Raw genomic sequence first — 8,622 nt, 5'->3', positions numbered from 1 at the left:
GTTTAAAACACTTACCGACTGATCCTTCCCCTGATTCAGGGTCCGGGTTAACGCCTGGGGACGGTTGGTAGGGGATCTCTGTGAGGGTGATGAAGAGATCCTGGCTGTCGGGGAAATCAGCGTTGAAAGCGCTGTCGACTGCCTCGTCCTCCTCCTCTCCTTCCTCATCTTCCCCGTCCGCTAACATCTCCAAGGAAGTGGCCGTCGACAATATCCCATCCTCAGAGTCCACGGTCAATGGTGGGGTAGTGGTGGCGGCCGCATCTAGAATGGAATGCAGTGCCTCGTAGAAACGGCATGTCTGGGGCTGGGATCCGGAGCGTCCGTTTGCCTCTTTGGTCTTCTGGTACCCTTGTCTCAGCTCCTTGATTTTCACGTGGCACTGCATTGCATCCCGGCTGTATCCTCTCTCCATCATGGCTTTTGAGATCTTCTCGTAGATCTTCGCATTCCGTCTTTTCGATTGCAGCTCCGAAAGCACGGACTCATCGCCCCACACAGCGATCAGGTCCAAGACTTCCCGATCAGTCCATGCTGGGGTCCTCTTTCTATTCTGAGATTGCATGGTCACCTCTGCTGGAGAGCTCTGCATCGTTGCCAGTGCTGCTGAGCTCACCACGATGTCCAAACAGGAAATGAGATTCAAACTGACCAGACAGGAAAAGGAATTCAAATTTTCCCGGGGCATTTCCTGTGTGGCTGGTCAGAGCATCCGAGCTCGGACTGCAGTTCAGAGCGTCAACAGAGTGGTGCACTGTGGGATAGCTCCCGGAGCTGTTACCGTCTAATTCCATCCACACCTACCCTAATTCGACATGGCCATGTCGAATTTAGCGCTACTCTCCTCGTCGGGGAGTACAGAAATAGAATTTAAGAGACCTCTATGTCGAACTAAATAGCTTCGTTGTGTGGACGGGTGCAGGGTTAATTCGATTTAACACTGCTAAATTCGACATAACCTCCTAGTGTAGACCAGGCCTAAGAGATACACTATCGCTCAAAAAGAAGTTATGTGCTTGATGCAGAAAATATAAGCTAGAGTTCTTTGGCCTGTGTTGTGCAAGTCAGACTAAATGATCATAATGGTCCATCCTGGCCTTAAAATCTATGCATTTATTATAGGAATTTATTAATCTATTTTCTGACAGCAGAGAAATGTAAAGACTGAGGAATCCTGGGTTCAATTTCCAGGTTACTTAGGGGAATGTGCTGTAGTGATTATAGACCCTTCTAGCCTGCCTCTGTCCCCCTATGCTCCTAGCCAACCGCGCACCATACCTCCTGACTCATACCCCCTCCACTCACTTAGCGCCCATCTAGGCCCCCAACCCCTGCTCCTGTCCCCCCTCCTCTGTTTCTCTGCACCATCTGGCTGCTGCAAACCAGTCTTCTTCTGTACCCACTTCTCCATTTCTTACCACTTTGCTTTCCATTGTGGCTGCTGCTGCTGCTGCCACCACCTTCTCCCGCATGCTGCCTGAGCACCCCCAGAGGAGTATTAAGACCACAGGTGACACAGTCTCTCTACTCTCAGTTTCTGTGCCCAGCACCACTTTGGCCTCTGGCAATTACAGGAAAAGTCCAGCTTAGCCTCTGCAGCCCTAGGATGGAGCATGCTCAGTTACCCCATAATGATAGTGCATACAAAGGGTGGTAACATGCAGGAGTTCTGAGGGGACAGAGCATGCTCAGTGCAGATGGAGTCTTCAGAGAATTTAGTTGCAATACACTAACAAGTCTCTACTGAGCATGTGCAAACTGAGATTTTTTAGAGGCTTATAACTTGACTAAATTGAAGTGAATATTCATTGTAACCAGCAAAAGACACATCTGTGACATGAGAGCAAGCTCCCTTTTAAATTTCAAGCCCCATCTCCAAAGCACAGAGTTGCTGGAGCTTCTCAAAGAAAAGGTTGCTCACATTTTTTTAAATGGCAAAACACTATATTTTCTCCTTAGCCTCATTCTCAGAAATGTCTGAATTGTTTTTGCTGAAACTTTCCAAAACAATTCAGCTGAAGGCAAGATACCTAGCATGGAAAATTTCAGCTCAAACAGCTAAATTTTGGCAAAGTTATAAGCAACAGAAAACAGGGACTTATAATGGGAAGTGTGGGGAAATCTTAACTGTAAATAGCACTACCAACTCCTGTAATGCATTATTTGAATGTCAAAACAAAAGAAATAGTATAAAAATGAATTAGACTAAACAAAAATTGGTTAAAGAAAAATGGCTCAATTCTGCCCATATAAAGAGCCAGCCAAACTCATTTACTTCAGTGGGTTACACAATTATAAATGAAGGTAGAATTACCTGAAGTTTCTTAAGCTGTTTTCAAAGTTTTGCCTTCTTTGGCTATCTGCCTATGAGAATCTACCTTAATGGAACAGTTTCCATGGTCCATTGTTTCCTGAAAACAAAGAATGCCAAAAGTCAAGTATAATTAGTCTCATTGCCAGGTATTTGGAACAAACAGTGGGAGATACAAAAGTTACAAGGAGACCTATGAGCCCAGATCAGGATAAGAAACGATGAATGACTACAAAGATTAAAATAAATAGAAAAATTGAAATGCAGAGGCAGGTAATAATAATATTTTTAAATGTAACTCAGTGTTTTTCAAACTTACTAATGTTTCTGGTTTGTTTTGAAAAAGGATGTATGGTTCATATTTTATACAAACTGGTTCACCAATATCTAGTTGCCATATGGCTTTAAGATGGCATGTGCTTTTATTACTAATTAACTTTAAAAAACCTGAACAGCTTTGTCCCTATCTCAGCAGAAGGTCCTGTGCCGAGAGCTATCAGTAGTTCATTATCAGTTTTTAAACTGTGTGTGAGTTTTAGGCAGTGGCTGTTCTTCTAGTTGGAGATAACACTCAAACAGCTACGTCTACCCTGGAACATTGTGAACTAAGATGATAGTTGCTATTGGAGTGCATTCTGTGAAATAAAATTCTATATCTTTGTCCTTTAGCCCCAATAAAATGTTTAATTTAATGAAGGTCTGCAGAGGAACAAGAAGATACTAACAAGGCATATTTTGTAATGTTTATAGCTATACACTGTGACAGATATTACAACTGCCTGCAGTATCTTTGCGGGAACATATTGCTTTAAGTCTATGAATGGTCTATATGTCATTGTGGGCCAGAGATTATATGCAACTTCAGGGGGCAAGGGTTACCACAACTCGTCCAGGAATTAAAAACAGCTGGGAAGGTGTGGGAGGGTGAATAAGGCTAGTTGTGGATGCATACACTGGTTCAAACTGGGTTTCCTAGAGTTCATCAGACAAAGAAAGGGGATTTGGTATGAAAAGACTGAGTTTAAACTGACTCGGGCCTTCATTCTGATCCAGCAAATGGACAGGACCTTCTGGTGGGGGGAGATAACCCTTGTGAAAGGGTTGGAGAGACTTTGGCTCACTAGAGCCATCTAAGACGATGGGTGACCTCTCATAAGCTTTTAGCATAGAAACCTTTTTTTGTGTTTTAAATGTTTTCTGTGTAATGCTTTTACATACATATTTTTCTTTGAGAAGTCTGATTGGTAATTGGTATGCACTGTTGTAACCCCTGGAGAAAGGTTAACCACCAGTGCTGGAACCTGGTCAGACCTGCTAGGAAAATCGCAGTGAGGTATAGGGGGATTGCAAGTTGAAACCACCCAGTCTGGAAGGAGAAAGATGCAGGTGTCCACCTGAGAGAGGTGATGGTTAGGAGCTTGAAACCTTACATGGATGCCTTCAAGAAAGACCAGGAAGGGGGACAAAGGTGCTCTTAACCCTGAAACTTTGACATATACCCCCTGTCAAATGGACCATGGTTTGGTTGCAAGGAAGATCTGGATAATTGTGGAATATTATTTTTTCTTGGTAATATGCCCACATTGCAAATCTAATCATTCTGAGACATCAGGAAAGATTTGAACCCTATTGTTGGGTTATTTCCTTGTTAGAAGAGTGGACATATGCTAGAAAGAGTCTAATTTGATGTCTATAATGCTGGTCCCAGTGATAATTTTCTCATTGACTTCAATGACACCAAGATTTGGCCCATAATTCCTGTGATAATTTTAGATAAAAATAGCAAAGTTTACACACACAAAGCACCACTTTCAGAACTCCAAACAAATCAGCTCCGAGTTAAAATTCTCAGTCAGACTACAGCTAAACTTTGTGTTCTAACTCCTCCCCAAACACATTTAATGAATCCTACTAAGTACTGTACCCAGTTTGTCAATCCAAATCCCCCCTCCTCCTGCCGAGTCACTCAGACACACTGATCTGAAATCTATGAGCCACATTCAGTTCTGAACATCTACTCTGGGGTTACATTACATCTAATTTAGAACCCCAGGACAGTGTAATTTATCTGTGGTTTCAGGGACTTAGACAAGTTGCAGATTTTAGCATAAATCTTTATGGATGGTGGTAATTTTGTATAACATACCCAGTTTACACAGTCTTCTCCAGGAATTAGTCAGTGTGAAAAACAGAGAAAGGTAGATAACTAAAAACTGGATCTGAGAGCAATCCGCTGGGATTGAATGTGGGTGTCAGATATGACAGATAGATACTCTTTATTATTTGGCTTTGCAGAAATAATGAGTTATGCAGTTGCTTCCTTTGTGTAATCTGCTGGCCATTTCCTAGCTATTGGTTGGATGAACAGATAGTGTCACAAAATGCCTCACTGTTTATGAGTGGTCAAAAAATTGCAAAATTCAAAACTTCCACAAAATTTTCATCCACATTTCAATGCCAAAGAAAATTTGTGAAAATATAATTTTGGGGTTTTTTAGACTGATTATGTTCTTAAGTGACTTCTGTGTCACTCAGGATATCTTGCATGCAAGGTTCTACGTCTTGGTTAGATATTTTGGTTGTGCCAGTCTACTTGCCACAATCACAATGTGATTTTATTTCCTGTAGCATATTCAGCAACCCCAGAAGTATCAGATATGGCCCCTGCAGACCAGAGCAGTTGGCCCTGAGCAATAAGCCACTTTAAAATCTTATGTGTGGGAGAGTGAGGAGGTAGTTTAACTTAGAAAGTTCTGCTAGTCACCATTAGGTGCACTTACACTACCACAGTAGCTGTAAGAGTGTGCAGCCAAGAAAGGGCATGCCTCAATTTGTATTGACCACATTCCCTTTTCTACCTGCATCCTCTCTGCAGTACTACCCCCATGGTAAATAAGTGGATTTGACTGGCTGAAACATGCAAGTTATATTCTCCACACACTTAAACCTCCCAAAGTGGTCAATGGGCAGATTTTCAAAAGTGTTTATCACCGACTAGCTCCTGTTGTTCTTAGTGGGAGCTGCTGGCTGCTAAACTCTTTTGCAAATCTGGCCACTTCATTTAGATGTTTCAGTGGGAGCTAAGAACTTTTGAAAATCTGGCCGTACGTTAATATTTGCCTTACCATTTATACCACCCTTAATGTTATAACTTGCAGGGCCGGCTCTGGCTTTTTCGCCGCCCCAGGCGAAAAAGCCTCCGGCCGCCCCCCTCCCCCCCCGCGTGTGGGCGGCCGGAGCCCCGGGGGGAGGGCAGCGAGCCCCGGCGGGGGCTCCGCTCTCCCCCCGGGGGCAGGGCGCCGGGGGGGAGGGCGGCCGGAGCCCTGGGAGGAGGGCGGCGAGCCCTGGCGGGGGCTCGGCTCTCCCCCCCCGCGCCCCGAGCGGGGAGGGGGAAGGGCGGAGGGCGGCCAGAGCGCCGGGGGAGGGCGGCGAGCCTTGCTGTGGCCCCGCGCTCCCCGGCGGCCAGAGCGCCGCGCCGCCGCCCCCCTCCAGGTGCCGCCCCAAGCACCAGCTTGGGTGCCTGGTGCCTGGAGCCGGCCCTGATAACTTGACCATATATATGTTTTCTAGTGTTGGTCAAGTGGATTGCTGCCCTGCAAATTTATGCAAATATCTGAATAATCTTTGCAGCCTGACAGTTTTAGTGAGGTTTTTAAAGTGCTATAATAGTTCATCACATGTTTGATTTTTCCTTGTTTATAAATGTATAACCATTGCTAGTTGTAATGTACGAATGTTTGGAATCAGAAGATCAATGATAGATAATTTAAAGTCTAATCCAGAAATAAGTTTTCCTGTATGGCTGCTGCCTGGTGAAAACTCTGCAAGCTTCCTGAGCAGTATTCTGAGGAGTAACCCCTGTTTAGTGGGTGTGGAATGTGGCATCTGATGTTCTCCAGCTTCCCCCATACGAAGAGGCTGAGGTTCTGACTCCAGTCTGCCAGATATGGTGATTGGGCTATCAGGCTCATGGGTATTGTGGTGAAGAAATGCATGAGTTCTGAGATGGGCTAACAATGACTGAATGTGTTCAGCAGGAGCTGGGGAAGTCTTTTAACCAGTGCATGGATGGAAGACTATCAGTTCCTTATGTCTCACTTAATGGTTTCAACCAGAGAGATAGATCGTGATCCAGATATCCTTGAAAATGGTGATCAGAGATGAAGATTCTCTACTATGATTCTTCCACAATGGCATACATGCAAGCAAACACATATCAGCTGTGTGGCTGGGGAATGTCCTTTCCCCATGCCATTTCCAGATTAGTTATATATTTTGAACATATGCTCAACTCTTAGGCTAGTCCCAGAACTGTCCATCTCACCACTTGGGGCAAAACAGAAATGTTACTACAACCCTGGTACTGTTGCTATAATTCCCATGGTCTGCATATCTCTTCTGCCCCAGAACAGCTGTTTTGTTCTTTGTCTTCAATGCCAGGGTGACCTGTCGTCCCGTTCTTGTTCTCTTCCCCCCCCCCCCCCCCCCCCCGTGACAGGCCTGCCACTGAGCCAGGATCTGTTGTCTCTGCTGCTTGCAACTTTGGCTATGTCTTTTGCCAGATATAGTCTGCTGAATCAGGCCCAGGATGACATAAAAAGAAACTGCAAAAAGGTAATGGGCAAATGAGCTACTATTTGTGTGATATACACAGGCAAATAATATGAACTACTATTCACATTACATTAGTATTTACACCACATATTGATAGTATCTGTCAGTACTGCAACCTTCAGAGTATTTTACTATGACAAGGAATACAGGAATATTTGCAAGAGATAATTAGCTCTTGTGTTTTTCTTTTATATAACATAAAGTTTCTTGTTACCTTGTTTTAAACGTCTCATGTAGGAATTAGTCATGATGTGAAATGCTGAAATACTCGTTTGATTTTTATTGAGTACTTGCTTGGCAAAATGTCCGTTGATTTCAGTGGGTGTTTTGTCTAAGTTAGGACTGAATAAAACGTGAGTGGAGACCTGATGTCAGGATTGCAGGGCTAGCTGCACCTCTGTCCTCTTTGTAGTCTGAGTGCATCCTCTCAGCTGTCAGGCCTCAAGCCTTTACCTGTCCTTGGTGGAATTACCCAATCAGTTGTCCCACTCTTAGATCAGGCCCAGAGCTATAGAACCCTGTGTATCAACCATTTGTACTCAACAGGTTTGAGGCACCTGCAGCTCATCCCTTTGGGAATCAGAAAGCCTTCTTAAAACCAAAGCATTATTTTATTTTAATAGTAGGAAAAATGTATTTAGCAAAAAGGATTTCAAAACAACAAAGTCTACGCAGACATCTATCTTACTAAAGGCTTATCACTCTCTGATGATAGCCTGGGCAGGCCTAGCTTCTTCAGACACCCTAGCAGGTGGCTGTGTCAATCTAAATAGCTCCCCAACAATTACCTCTCTTCTGAAAAGAGAGAGCATCTTTTTATCCAGCCAGAGTTCTTTTGTTCCTTTTACCCTACTTGTCCAAATCAGTACAGTAAGTTTTATGGAAGGCAAAGCCAGACTCCTCACAGCTAGAGGCTCTCCCATTCTCCCTAACTACCCACAAATGTTTATCATGGGGTGGCTTATGTTGAGTCTTTGTGTCATGGCCAGGGCCTGGATGGTAAGGCCTAGCAGTGGAGCACCAGGGCCAGAGCAAAGGATCAAAGCTGGAGCCAGAAGCAAGATGAAGGAGCAAGGCTGTCATAGCAGCCGCTGAGGATCCACCTAGTTGCAAGGCAACTTCCCCGTGTCCCCTCCAGGCTTAAGTAGTTTGTCTGGGCCAATCAGGGACCCCAGGAACACTGCTAATCAGGCCCCTTGTGAGCAGCACAGCCTGGGGGGTCTGGGCCTACAAGGCTTACAGCCTACTGAGTGCTGTTTTGCCAAAGGTGTTGGGTGGTGGCATGGATGTAGTAGCCATCCGGGGAAAAGCAGACCCAGGAGCCTCACACATTGTTCCCCCTTCCTGCTAGGGTTGCCAGGTGTCTGGTTTTCGACCGGAATGCCCGGTTGAAAAGGGACCCTAGCAGATCCGGTCAGCACTGCTGACTGGGCCATTAAAAGTCTGGTCAGTGGTATAGTAGGGCTAACGCAGGCTCCCTACATGTCGTGGGTCTGCGTGGTTCTTGGAAGCACTGGCATCTCCCTCCTCCAGCTCCTACACGTAGGGGCAGTCAGGGGGCTCCACACGCTGCCCCCGCCCCAAGCGCCAGTTCCACAGCTCCCATTGGCCAGGAACCGGGTAACACACACAGCCGCCTGGCCGCACCTCTGCAAAGGAGCTGGAGGGGGGACATGCTGCTGCTTCCAGGAGCCACC

Source organism: Terrapene carolina, unplaced genomic scaffold (assembly GCF_002925995.2).
Source record: "Terrapene carolina triunguis isolate 2854851 unplaced genomic scaffold, T_m_triunguis-2.0 Scaffold30, whole genome shotgun sequence".
Lineage (NCBI taxonomy): Eukaryota > Metazoa > Chordata > Testudines > Emydidae > Terrapene > Terrapene triunguis.
This window is presented reverse-complemented; position numbering follows the sequence as displayed.